Source organism: Octopus bimaculoides, chromosome 10, assembly GCF_001194135.2.
Source record: "Octopus bimaculoides isolate UCB-OBI-ISO-001 chromosome 10, ASM119413v2, whole genome shotgun sequence".
In the NCBI taxonomy this organism is placed as follows: domain Eukaryota; kingdom Metazoa; phylum Mollusca; class Cephalopoda; order Octopoda; family Octopodidae; genus Octopus; species Octopus bimaculoides.
In genome coordinates this window covers 30,979,533-30,979,773 of record NC_068990.1, presented here as the reverse complement: position 1 = coordinate 30,979,773, position 241 = coordinate 30,979,533, and the positions used below count along the sequence as shown (strand labels likewise).

Sequence of the window (241 nt, the reverse complement as noted above, 5' to 3'; positions counted from 1 at the left end):
GGAGCGCCGTAATCTCTAGCACAAACCAAAGATCCCCAAAATGTCCAATGCCATTCCCTTCATATTTGGTTTTATATCAGAGTGACCTTCTCCTAGAGACATGCTTCAACAAACATACATACATACATACATACATACATACATACATACATACATACAAATATCGATATATACATACATACATATATACAGGCGTGTGTGTGTGTGTGTGTGTGTGTGTGTGTGTGTGTGTGTGTGTGTG

At 38.6% G+C, this 241-nt stretch overlaps 1 protein-coding gene across 1 annotated transcript in view; it reads right to left on the bottom strand.

Annotated features, from left to right (window-relative positions):
- LOC106875886 (allene oxide synthase-lipoxygenase protein) overlaps positions 1 to 241 on the bottom strand; it is a 43,796-nt gene that overhangs the window by 43,198 nt on the left and 357 nt on the right. The window lies entirely within an intron of this gene.